Here is a 13598-nt window from a genome sequence, read left to right as displayed (position 1 = left end):
CTGTATTCAAGAGACCCATCTCACTTGCAGAGACACACATAGACTCAAAATAAAGGGATGGAGGAAGATCTACCAAGCAAATGGAAAGCAAAAAAAAATGCAGGGGTTGCAATCCTGGTCTCTGATAAAATAGACTTTAAACCAACAAAGATCAAAAGAGACAGAGAAGGCCATTACATGATGGTAAAGGGATCAATTCAACAAGAAGAGCTAACTATCCTAAATATATATGCACCCAATACAGGAGCACCCAGATTCATAAAGCAAGTTCTTAGAGACCTAAAAAGAGACTTAGACTCCCACACAATCATAATGCGAGACTTTAACATCCCACTGTCAATATTAAACAGATCAACGAGAGAGAAACTTAACAAGGATATTCAGGACTTGAAATCAGCTCTGGACCAAGCGGACCTAATAGACATCTACAGAACTCTCCACCACAAATCAACAGAATATACATTCTCCTCAGCACCACATCACATTTGTTCTAAATTTGACCACATATTTGGAAGTAAAACACTCCTTAGCAAATGTAAAAGAATAGAAATCACAACAAACTGTCTCTCAGACCACAGTGCAATCAAACTAGAACTCAGGATTAAGAAACTCACTCGAAACCACACAACTACATGGAAACTGAACAACCTGCTCCTAAATGACTACTGGGTAAATAATGAAATGAAGGCAGAAATAAAGATGTTCTTTGGAAACAATGAGAACAAAGACACAACATACTGGAATCTCTGGGACACATTTAAAGCAGTGTGTAGAGGCAAATTTATAGCACTAAATGCCCAGAACAGAAAGCAGGAAAGATATACAATTGACACCCTAACATCACAATTAAAGGAACTGAAGAAGCAAGAGCAAACAAATTCAAAAGCTAGCAGAAGACAAGAAATAACTAAGATCAGAGCAAGACTGAAGGAGATAGAGACACAAAAACCCGTCCAAAAAAATCAGTGAATCCAGGAGCTGGTTTTTTGAAAAAAATCAACAAAATAGATAGACTGCTAGCAAGACTTGTAAAGAAGAAAAGAGAGAAGAATCAAATAGACGCAACAAAAAATGAAAATGGGGATATCACTACGGATCCCACAGAAATACAAACTACCATCAGAGAATACTATAAACATCTCTACACAAATAAACTAGAAAATCTAGAAGAAACGGATAAATTCCTGGATACATACAGCCTCCCAGACTAAACCAGGAAGAATACAAATCCTGGAATAGACCAATAACAGATTCTGAAATTGAGGCAATAATAGCCTACCAAGCAAAAAACTTCCAGGACCAGACAGATTCACAGCCAAATTCTACCAGAGGTACAAAGAGGAGCTGGTACCATTCCTTCTGAAACTATTCCAACCAATAGAAAAAGAGGGAATCCTCCCTAGCTCATTTTATGAGGCCAGCATCATCCTGATACCAAAGCCTGGCAGAGACAAAACAAAAAAAGATAATTTTAGGCCAATATCCCTAATGAACATTGATGTGAAAATCCTCAATAAAATACTGGCAAACTGAATCCAGCAGCACATCAAAAAGCTTATTCCCCCATGATCAAGTCAGCTTCATCCCTAGGATCCAAGGCTGGTTCAACATACACAAATCAATAAATGTAATCCATCACATAAACAGAACCAACGACAAAAACCATGATTATCTCAATAGATGCAGAAAAGGCCTTCAGCAAAATTCAACAGTCTTTCATGCTCAAAACTCTCAATAAACTAGGTATTGATGGAACATATCACAAAATACTAAGAGCTATTTATGACAAACCCACAGCCAATATCATACTGAATGGGCAAAACCTGGAAGCATTCCCTTTGAAAACTGGCACAGGACAATGATGCCCTCTCTCACCACTCCTATTCAACATGGTATTGGAAGTCCTGGCCAGGCCAATCAGGCAAGAAAAAGAAATAAAGGGTATTCAATTAGGAAAAGAGGAAGTCAAATTGTCTCTGTTTGCAGATGACATGATTGTATATTTAGAAAACCCCCTCATCTCAGCCCCAAATCTCCTTAAGCTGATAAGCAACTTCAGCAAAATCTCAGGATACAAAATCAATGTGCAAAAATTATGAGCATTCCTATACACCAAGAACAGACAAACAGAGAGCCAAATCATGAGTGAACTCCCATTCACAATTACTACAAAGAGAATAAAATATCTAGGAATCCAACTTACAAAGGATGTGAAGGACCTCTTCAAGGAGAACTACAAACCACTGCTCAATGAAATAAAAGAGGACACAAACAAATGGAAGAACATTCCATGCTCATGGGTAGGAAGAATCTCATGAAAATGGCCATACTACCCAAGGTAATTTATAGATTCAATGGTATCCCCATCAAGCTACCAATGACTTTATTCACAAAATTGGAAAAAACTACTTTAAAGTTCATATGGAATCAAAATAGAGCCCGCATAGCCAAGACAATCCTAAGCAAAAAGAACAAAGCTAGAGGCATCACACTACCTGACTTCAAACTATACTACAAGGCTACAGTAACCCAAGCAGCATGGTACTGGTACCAAAACAGAGATATAGACCAATGGAACAGAACAGAGCCCTCAGAAGTAACACCACACATATAAAACCATCTGATCTTTGACAAACCTGAAAAAAACAAGAAATGGGGAAAGGTTTCCCTATTTAATAAATGGTGCTGGGAAAACTGGCTAGCCATATGTAGAAAGTTGAAACTGGATCCATTCCTTACACCTTACACAAAAATTAACTCAAGATGGATTAAAAACTTAAATGTAAGATGTTAACACCATAAAAACCCTAGAAGAAAACCTAGGCAATACCATTCAGGACATAGGCATGGGCAAAGACTTCATGATTAAAACACCAAAAGCAATGGCAATGAAAGCCAAAATAGACAAATGGGATCTAATTAAACTAAAGAACTTCTGCACAGCAAAAGAAATTCTTATCAGAGTGAACAGGGAACCTAAGGAATGGGAGAAAATTTTTGCAATCTACTCATCTGACAAAGGGCTAATATCCAGAATCTATAAAGAACTTAAACAAATTTACAAGAAAAAAACAACCCTATCAAAAAGTGGGCAAAGGATATGAACAGACGCTTCTCAAAAGAAGACATTTATGCAGTCCACAGACACATGAAAAAATGCTCATCATCACTGGTCATCAGAGAAATGCAAATCAAAACCACAACGAGATACCACTCACCCCAGTTAAAATGGCGATCATTAAAAAGTCAGGAAACAACAGATGCTGGAGAGGATGTGGAGAAATAGGAATGGTTTTACACTGTTGGTGGGAGTATAAATTAGTTCAACCATTGTGGAAGACAGTGTGGCGATTCCTCAAGGATCTAGAACTAGAAATACCATTTGACGCAGCAATCTCATTACTGGGTATATACCCAAAGGATTATAAATCATGCTACTATAAAGACACATGCACAGCTATGTTTATTGTGGCACTATTCACAATAGCAAAGACTTGGAACCAACCCAAATGTCCATCAATAACAGACTAGATAAAGAAAATGTGGCACATATACACCAAGGAATACTATGCAGCCATAAAGAAGGATGAGTTCACGTCCTTTGCAGGGACATGGATGAAGCTGGAAACCATCATTCTCAGCAAAATATCACAAGGGCAGAAAACCAAACTCCGCATGTTCTCACTCTTAAGTGGGAGTTGACCAATGAGAATACATGGACACAGGGAGAGGAACAACCCCCTGTTGTGGGGTTGGGGGCTGGGGGAGGGATAGCATTAGGAGAAATACCTAATGTAAATGATGAGTTGATGGGTGCAGCAAACCAACATGGCACATGCATACCTATGTAACAAACCTGCACGTTGTGCACATATACCCTAGAACTTAAAGTATTAAAAAAAAAGATTATTTCTTTGAATAAGCGTTCTGTTCTTTGCTCCTTCTCAACCCCCTCTTTAAGGCCAGTGAATCTTTGATTTTCTCTTTTGAGGCCCTCTTCTAGCTCTCTTAAGCATCTGTGTTCTTTCTCATTCTTCCTTTCTTCGTTCTCCTCTGACTGTATTTTCAAAAAGCTTCTTTGCCTGCTCACTAATTCTTTCTTCTGCTTGACCAATTCTACTGAGACCCACTAATGCATTTTCCAGCTCCAGGATTTGATTTTTTTTCTCTTACTTCAGTAATCTTGTTAAATTTCTGATATATTTCTGAATCGTTCCTGTGTTTTCTTGAAGTTCGTTGAGCTTTCTAAAAATAGCTATTCTGAATTCCTTGAGGTTACACATCTCCATCTCTCCAGGGTTGGTCACTGGGTGCCTTACTTGGTCCATTTGTTGAGGTCATATTGACTTCAATGTTATTGATACTGTCGATGTTTGTCAATATCTGGGCATTGAAGGATAAGGTATTTATTCCAGCCTTTGCAGTCAGGTCTTGTTTGTACCTGTCCTTCAGAGGACCTTCCAGGAATTCAAAGTGGGCTGACGAGTTCCCTAAGCCAGTGATCACTGCAGCCGTTTTTGTACTACAGGGCACCCTAGGCCCAGGTACACTGCAATTCTTACAGATTCCTAGTCCCCAGCCCTGTGGACTTGGGGAAAATCAGGGATTGTTCTCTGCATTCCCAGGTAAAGCCCCTAGCTTACTTCCCTTTCTTTCCCCCCAGCAAAAGGAATCTCTCTTCGGGCTGCACTGCCTGGAGTGTAGGGAGGGGTGATACAGGCATTCCCATAGCTGCTGCAGCTGCTGCCGTCATACTGGCTCACACCTCAAGTCCAGGGTCTTCCAGACCTATGCAGCATCAGGGCTTGCCCAAGGGCTGCGGTCACTGCAGCCTGCCTGCCACTGAAATTTATTTGAAGCCCAAGAAATTTCCAGTGATAAAGCTGGCCAGAACTTTGGTGGGTTCTTCCTGCTGGGGCAGCTGATTCCCTTGCGACCCAGGGTGGGTCTAAATGCTCTTTCTGTGGGCACCAGCCTGGAATCAAGTGCTGTGGGGTTCTGCCCAGTGCCGTGTGTCACTATAGCAAGACTGGTACTAAGTTTCAATATAAAGTCCCACACTTTCCCCCTTGTCCCCAAGCCATTAGATTGTCTCTCAGAGATGCATTTCCTGTGATTGGGGGAGAGGTGTCACAGGCAATTGAAGACTGTCCTTCCTCCCTTCTTCAATGCATCTTTTCTTGTTAGCATGTTAAAACCAGGTGCTATGATCTCTCACCTGATTAGCCCTTGTGAAAGTGTTTTCTTGCATAGATAGTTGTTCAATTTGATGTTCCTTCAGGGAGGCCATTGCTGGAGAATTCTATTCTACCATCTTACTCCACCTTCTACCTGTTTTTATTTTTTAAATGTTTCTAGTACATAATTGTGAAGTGATAGCTTTATTTTAATTTTGGAGATCAAAAGCATGTAGCTAAGAACTTTTCCCAAGGAATATTTTAAAATTTTTATGTCAATGCTTATGGAACGACATACTTTTTGATTCAAGGTTCTTAAATGTAGTTTTAGTTTTGATTATACATTTATACACACAAACACATTACATTTATACACATACATTTATACACACAAACACATTCTACCAGCACTGTGAAGACACAGACTAGGGTTTACTATGGCTGGGGGCCTCTCCCAAGCCACTTAAAAATGAGCACAGGTTTGCTCTATGCAAGAATTTCAACAGAATTGGTCTGGCCATCAGTCCCCAATTTCCCAGAGGTAAGATAGGGTGACAAAGTGGGACAGCATCTTTGAAGTAAGGTCAGTCCAATTTGGATATCATAGAAGAAAAGAAATAGGATGTGCTAGGTTAAGCCTGAGATGGTATCTGGGAAGTCACCACATTCATGATGTGAACTCAAAGAACACAGGTGCCAGTGCAGACCAAAGCCCACCCTGACTCGATCCAACAGGGTCAGGTGTGGATCTGTGAGCAGTGCTCACTGAGCCCCCGCCAGCAGTGTCCGGCAGGGCACCACTGCTCAGTAGTGTGCTTTTAGAACCTGCCAGAAGAGCTCCAGGATTGGGACCACGTGCCCCATTCATCAGAATCAGGGTCCTATATCCACTGAGTTTTCCATCTCAGGACAGCTGATGAGGCAAGAAATGTGCTGTTGCCAGTTCCCAAGCTGCTGGGGCTGTTGAGAGGCAATATCACAAAACCTTCTATTCAAACTACGCATCTTTTACTTGGTGCTGGGCCAAGTGGACCTTGGCTAACGGTATTCCACAGCTGTCAGAAAGGCTTTCTGCCTTTCTCCCAGCTCCACCAGGATACATGTCTGACTCCCTCTTCTGGACCCTCCAGTGGACTCGGAGGAATGAGGCCCAGACGCTCCTCAGCAGATAGATAGCTGCACAAAAGGGGGACAGGCCCACCTTTCGTGCTGTTTTAAGGACTGCTGGTGGCTGAGCTTCTTGCATGGTTCCTGGAAGGCAAGGGTCACAAGGCTGGAGCACACGGCAGAGCCCTTAGGGATTTCACCTGCAGACATAAAACAAAACAAATCAGTGTATATTGCCAGGCCCTACTGATGGCTACCTGAAGCTGGAGTGAGAGCTATGTGGTGACCAAAGCCAGGAGCATGGTGAGAGCCAGTTAAGAGGACAAGCTAAGAGCATGTGCTGCAGTCTGGAGGCTTATCCATTGCACAGACAAGGCTTATCCATTCCACTCCGGATGCGCTGACCCTTAGCGATTTCCTCAAAAGTGGGAAACTCGACTGCATAATTTGTGGTGGTGGCGGACTGCGTTCGCGCTTTCCCCTGGATTTTTATCGTTTTAAAGGTAGGTTTTGTTTGCTGCAGAAGCACATACTAGGCGTCAGCCTGAGCTGACAATCAGGTTTTTGTTCCCGTCTGTAACTTCGCTGAAACTAAAGATTTTGTGAGATAGTGGTTCTCAGGTTTGTAATCCCAGCAATCTACGAGGTACGTCCATAGGTTATGTTTATGTTAATATTGCTCGAGCTCAGGCGTGTGTGGGCAAATATAGTGAACCCGTCTCTACTAATCTCTTAGCTTTTTTGTTGTTGTTCTATAGAAATAAAACTAAGCTTTTCTTTTCCCTATGGGAGCCAATTATGGACATTTATTAACAGCAAACAGTCCGCTGGAGTGTATGGCGGGATCTCGGCTTACTGCAACCTCTACCTCCTGCGTTCAAGCTATTCTCTTGCCTCAACCAGAGAATACTCAGCCTCCCGAGTAACTGGGATTACAGGCTCAGGCAACCAAAAAATTAGGCCCGGCTGATTTTTTGAATTTTTAGTAGAGACAGGGTTTCACCGGGCCGGGCGCACTGGCTCGCGCCTGTAACCCCAGCATGTTGGGAGGTCGAGGCAGGTGGATCATGAGGTCAGGAGGTCGAGACCATCCTGGCTAACACAGTGAAACCCCATCTCTAATAAAAATACAAAAAAAAATTAGCCGGGCATGGTGGCACTTGCCTGTAGTCCCAGCTACTTGGGAGGCTGAGGCAAGAGAGTCGCTTGAACCCGGGAGGCAGAGGTTGCAGTGAGCTGAGATCACGCCACTGCACTCCAGCCTGGGCAACAGAGTGAGACTCCATCTCAAAAAAAAAAAAAAGAGTGACAGGGTTTCACCATGTTGGCCAGGCTGGTCTTGAACTCCTGACCTCAAGTTATCCGCCCGCCTCAGCCTCCCAAAATGTTGGAATTACAGGCCTGAGCCACCGCGCCTGGCCTGTTTACAGACTTTACAGACACGTTTTGTTTACAAGCTTTACAGGTACAGTTCAATTGTGATTAGTGTATATTATGTTTGGCCCAAGACAGTGGCCCAAGGAAGCCAAAATTTAGACAACCCTTATTGCCTATAATTCCATTTGATATTTTCAAAATTTGATTTTTTAAAAAGCGTTTTCCTGAAGCACCCTAAAGCTTTCCTAATAATATGAGAACTTAAACCAGATTGGATGTAACAAAACCCAGCTGGAATCCTGCAACTTCTAACAATGTTAGATCAAGAAGCAAAACACCCACCAGTCCAAGGGTCAGGGAAGCTGAAGATCATGCCTGAGCTGTAACAACACCCTTCCCAGTACACAAAATCGTGTAACTGCCACTTGAATTCTTTTTTTTTTTTTTTTTGAGACGGAGTCTTGCTCTGTCCCCCAGGCTGGAGTGCAGTGGCGCAATCTCGGCTCACTGCAAGCTCTGCCTCCTGGGTTCACGCCATTCTCCTGCCTCAGCCTCCTGAGTAGCTGGGACTACAGGCGCCCGCCAACACGCCCGGCTAATTTTTTGTATTTTTAGTAGAGACGGGGTTTCACCGTGTTAGCCAGGATGGTCTCGATCTCCTGACCTCGTGATCCGCCCGCCTCGGCCTCCCAAAGTGCTGGGATTACAGGCTTGAGCCACCGCGCCCGGCCAGCCACTTGAATTCTATCTTCCAAGTGTCTCCTGTGGCCCAGGCTAACCCAGAGCTATCTAAAGATGGCAAATCTGGGAAATGTGCATTCAGCTTAGCAAAACTGACACATTACAAATCCACCACAGTCCACTTCTTCTCAAAGTGGCATCAATGTATATCTTCCTCCTCCTCCTTCTCTTTTCCTCCTCTTCCTCTTCTTTCTTTTCTTCCTCCTCCTTTTTCCTCCTTGTAAAATCATACTTAAGGTTCAAATAAAGACAATATGAAAATCATACTTTTTCTCATTCAGTGAAAATATGCCAATCCTTTCCCCAACAGGATAAAGTCTTTTGTCTTTGAATGATGTTCACTCCTTTTTTAGCTAGATCACATTCCATATTTGCTATCCTGTATCCTAAATATTGAGATTTCTAAAAGTTAATTATTAATGAATGCGCTAGCTAGGATGATGGAAGAGGAGAATTCTCAAGAAAAGTATTGGTTAATATACACCCAAATGCATTCATCTCAAAATAATGAAGAAATACTCCTATTACAAGTCCTCATTTCCGCAGCTGTAACTGGCCCTAGCTGGTATTTGTAACTATCTTCACATCTTGCGCTCACAGACATTTCCTTTGGGCCTGGGCCGGTGGACGTGAGCGTGGGAAGGACAAGAACCCACGGTGCCCCCCACCACACCATCCTCGGGTCTCCAGAGGTAGGATCCACCAGGCAGGGACCTTTGCTGAATTATAAACCAGCTCTCGGAATACAAGAACAGCTGCCTTTGAGAAACCGTTCAGGTCTCCATATTCCAGACTTCCTAATAGGACTAAACGCTTAACGTTCACACGGGAATTCATGGTTCTCCTAAAACCCTGCGGTGGAATGCCTTCCTTCACCGAGCATTTATTGGGCGCCTACTAGGTGCTAGGCTGGCTCTGGGCGAAGGGCTGCAGCCTGTGCAAACTCCAGGTCCCTGTCCGGTGGATCCCACCTCTGAGGGCCCGAGGGCGACGCGGTGAGGACACCACGGGTTCTGGTCCTTCCCAAGCGCGTGTCCGCTGGCCCAGGCCCGGCGGAAATGACTGTGGGCACAAGGTGTGAGCGGGGCTAAGAATGGGAAAGCGAGTGACTTCCGCCAGAGAAGCTGCAGTTGTCGCCTGTAGAGGGGCCGGCGACTTTTGAGACGGTGAAGAGCAGGCAGGGGAAGCAGTGAAGAGCAGATGGTGAGAAGCAGGCGGCTGTTTGGCCGTTGGAGTCCCCCAGCTGACTCTGCCCGGGTAGAATGTCCAAAGTGCCCAAAGACTCGACTCTCTTGGCTTCAATATCTCCCGTGTTCTGGGTTTCTGGAGTGCGCGGGATCGGACAGGCCACAGACATATGAGATTATCTGCGGCCAAAGGTTAAAATGCCATTTCTGGTATCAGCAAACCTAAACCATTACAGTCTCTGTGGCACAATCGGTTAGTACGTTTGGCTGTTTGAACGGAGAGGCTGGTGGTTCAAGCCCACCCAGGGATGGCACCTTTTACTTAAGCAAGATTCACACTTTCTGTTTAAAGACTTTAATCCTGGGAATCTTCCGAATCTCTACTAGCTTTAAATCAGATGCCAAAATATGCTGCGCGAAGGCTCAAGTTCCACGGAAGTTCCTAAAAACAGGAATATTTCAGCAAAAGTAATTTTTCAATGGAGCCTGAGCCTGGGGCTTCAGAGCTTCCGCCATAGCCACTGCACCTATTTCATCACTTCTTGAAACTGGGTTTTTACAACTGAACATTCCTGGAAATCCAAAACTCCCAATAATTGAAAACAAGAAAACCACAGTCTTCACTTGTGGTGAAGCCTCAATTTCTGGGTTGAAATCTTGGTTGGTTCATGATGTGACTTTTAAAACGTTACTGAATTTTCTGTATCTCTATTTCTTCGTCTATAAAAAACAGAAAAAAAAAAAAAAAAGTGCTTCCCTTGGCTGGGCGTAGTGGCTCATGCCTGTAATTGCAGCACTTTGGGAGGATGAGGCGGGCAGATTACCTAAGGTTAGGAGTTTGAGACCTGCCTGGTCAACTTGGTGAAACCCCATCTCTACTAAAAATACAAAAATGAGCTGGGCGTGGTGGCAGGTGCCTGTAATCCCAGCTACTTGAGAGGCTGAGGCAGGAGAATAGCTTGAACCCAGGAGGCAGAGGTTGCAGTGAGCCAAGATTGCGCCACTGCACTCCAGCCTAGTAACAGAGCCAACTCCATCTCAAAAAAATAATAATAATAATAAATAAATAAACAATGCTTCCCTCATGGATTAATCTAACATTTGTGAATCCAAAAGTATGTGAGACAGGTCTCAATAAATTTAGAAAGTTTACTTTGCAAGGTTAAGGTGGCACCCATGACACAGCTTCAGGAGGTCCTGGCAACATGTGCCCAAGGTGGTCGAGTGCAGCTTGCTTTTATTCATTTTAGGGAGACAGAATACATTGATCAATACATGTAGGACTTACACTGCTTCAGTCTGGAAGGACGGGACAACTCAAAGGGTGGGGGGCTTCCAGGTCATAGATTTAAAATTTTTCTGATTAGCCATTGGTTGAAAGAGTTATTATTCCAGAAGGGAATTTCTGGGTTAGATAGGGGGTTGTGGAGACCAAGGTTTTACCACGCAGATGAAGCCTCCAGGTAGCAGAGAAAATAGATTTCTCTTCAGAGAAAATAGATTGTAAATTTTTCTTATCAGACTTAAGGTCTGTGTTGATGTTAATGCTGGTTGGCTTTTCCTGAGTTCCAAAAGGAAGGAGGGTATAATGAGGCATGTCCAACTTCCTCCCATCATGGCCTGAACTAGTTTTTCAGGTTAACTGTGGAATGCCCTTGACCTAGAGCAGGGGTCCATTCAGATGGTTGGGGGGCCTTAGAATTTTATTTTTGGTTGACACATTTGATGAGAAATACACATAAAGCATTTGAGCAACCTAACAGATGTTCATTAAACGTTAGCTGCTATAATTATTTTCAGTGGCATCATTATCACCACTTTCATATTTTACCTCAGCCTTTTAAACAATAGCTTATCTTTTTTATGGTATGGATGAATCAGTATATATTTAAATGGCCCTTAGCTAATGGACACAAAATTGTGTCTAATGCTTATTCTTATAAAAATTATTCAGAGGCCGGGCGCAGTGGCTCACGCTTGTAATCCCAGCACTTTGGGAGGCCGAGGCGGGCGGATCACAAGGTCAGGAGATCGAGACCACGGTGAAACCCCGTCTCTACTAAAAAATACAAAAAATTAGCTGGGCGTGGTGGCGGGCGCCTGTAGTCCCAGCTACTGGGAGAGGCTGAGGCAGGAGAATGGCGTGAACCCGGGAGGCGGAGCTTGCAGTGAGCCGAGATTGCGCCACTGCACTCCGTCTCAAAAAAAAAAAAAAAAAAAATTATTCAGAGAACATCCTTATACAACTATCTTTTGTGCAAGGATTTCTTTTTTTTTTTTTTTTTTTTGAGATGGTGTCTCGCTCTGTCACCCAGGCTGGAGTGCAGTGGCATGATCTCGGCTCACTGCAAGCTCTGCCTCCCGGGTTCACGCCATTCTCCTGCCTCAGCCTCCCGACTAGCTGGGACTACAGGCGCCCGCCACCACGCCTGGCTAATTTTTGGATTTTTAATAGAGACCAGCTTTCACTGTGTTAGCCAGGATGGTCTTGATCTCCTGATCTCGTGATCTGCGCACCTCGGCCTCCCAAAGTGCTGGGATTACAGGTGTGAGCTGTGCAAGGATTTCTTAAAACAGACTTCTAGAAATAGACTTCCCTGGTCAAAGTATTTGTGCCTTTCCAATTTTTCTAATCGATGCTTAATCGACCTCTAAAGAAGTTGGGCCTAGTCATATTCCCACATCCTAAGAGAATGCTCCTTCCTTGGCCACAGTATCTGACATTTAATAGCAGCACAAACTCTTCACTTTTGTTTGGGGAATATTATTTCTTGCTGGTCTCACAGATAGCCCTGAATCTTACAGGTAAGGAGCTGGTGCTACACTGTTCTCCTTTGTTCTCCTGACCCCTGAGAATTCTGGGAAAGTGGTTCACAAGAGAGACTTGAGGTTGGATTCACCTGACTATAAAAGTGCTGACGATGGGTGTTCCCACTGTTTCTGTGACAGAGAGCCCAGGCTTCAGCTGCTGAAGAAGAACTCAGACCTAACCCTCCAGAGGGAGACCTTTAATTTGGCACAGAGTTGGTCCTCAGCCAAATAAAAATTGAAAAGGGGAGATTTTAAATTTTCATCTAATTGAGACTTTATATAATGGATCTTTTTCTTATTGTGGCATCAAGAGGGGAGATTGTATTCTTGGGTTTTTATTGTTGGAACTTAATAATACTGGCTATTCTACTGCTCTTGTGGAATTGTTTGGTCTATGCTGGTACATGGTACTTGCTATGAAACACTGTCTGGTGAGCTGGATAGGCAAGTAGCTAAAGAAAACGTCATAAGAAACAGAAATAGAAGTTGAGTCCAATCTCTCTCCTGCACTGCAAGATTCTGTTGCAGTGGTCCCTACACCTATTGCCATAGCACCCCCCAAATTTTCTTTAAAGCTAAGAAAATAGAAATAGAGGATGGATTCTCAAATAGGTATACCTAGAGTTAAGTAAAGCCTTATTCTGATTCTTTCAGAGGTTTGGATGTCTTAGTTATCACAGGCTGCTGTAACAAAATACCATCTACTGGGTGGCTTAAACATTTATTTATCACAGTTCTGGAGGCTGAGATGTCCAAGATCAAGGTGCCAGCAGGTTTGGTTCTTGGTGTGAGTCCTCTTCCTAGCTTCTAGATAGTGATTTGTGTTTTTGTACAGTATTTACCCTGGCAATAATAATCTTATTTTTCCATTTGGTTAGTTTTTCATGTATTTATTACTTAATACTAGCCAATTTCTCCCCAGCTCTGTAAATCTCCCCTCAACACATAGAAACACACAATCATTTTGGTTGGTTTGCTTGCTTGTAGTTTGTTCAAGAAATTTTTCCTGGCCCAGTGTGGTGGCTCATGCCTGTAATCCCAGCACTTTGGGAGGCCCAGGCAGGTGGATCACCTTAGGTCAGGAGTTCAAGAACAGCCTGGCCAGCATGGTGAAACCCCGTCTTTACTAAAAATACAAAAATTAGTCGGGCATGGTGGCGGGCGCCTGCACTCCCAGCTACTCGGGAATCTGAGGGCA

Source organism: Symphalangus syndactylus, chromosome 12 (assembly GCF_028878055.3).
Source record: "Symphalangus syndactylus isolate Jambi chromosome 12, NHGRI_mSymSyn1-v2.1_pri, whole genome shotgun sequence".
Taxonomy (NCBI): domain Eukaryota; kingdom Metazoa; phylum Chordata; class Mammalia; order Primates; family Hylobatidae; genus Symphalangus; species Symphalangus syndactylus.
Note: the sequence above shows the minus strand (reverse complement) of the source record.